Source organism: Notamacropus eugenii, chromosome 2, assembly GCF_028372415.1.
Source record: "Notamacropus eugenii isolate mMacEug1 chromosome 2, mMacEug1.pri_v2, whole genome shotgun sequence".
NCBI lineage: Eukaryota > Metazoa > Chordata > Mammalia > Diprotodontia > Macropodidae > Notamacropus > Notamacropus eugenii.
In genome coordinates this window covers 12552887-12553329 of record NC_092873.1, presented here as the reverse complement: position 1 = coordinate 12553329, position 443 = coordinate 12552887, and positions in this window count along the sequence as shown.

The window sequence follows — 443 nt, the reverse complement described above, 5'->3', positions numbered from 1 at the left end:
CAGGCAGGCGGCGGGGGAGGGACCCAGCCGGGAATGCCCCGCCCCCGATCCGACGGGTCTTAGCGCCCGGCCTTGCCGGCCCCGCCCCCGGCCCATGGTCCTGGCTCCTCCCGGCCTCGGGCCCCCGCCCTTCGGGGGCCTTGTTCGGGAGGGGAAACCTACCAGGGCAGGGAGTGGGGAGGGGGATGGAAACTGACGAGAGGGGAGGGAGGAGAGAGCTGGGGAGGGGAGAGGAGGGAGGAGCCGACCGAGGCTTGGGATCCAGGCTTCCGCTCAGACCCTGGGGGGCCTCGAGACCTGAGGGGCGTGTGTGTGTGTGTGTGTGTGTGTACAGATGTGTGTGCAAAAGCGTAGGAGAGAACATGGGAGGGAAGGCTTGTCCTGGGCACGGGGTGTGTGTGTGTGTGTGTGTGTGTGTGTGTGTGTGTGTACAGATGTGTGTG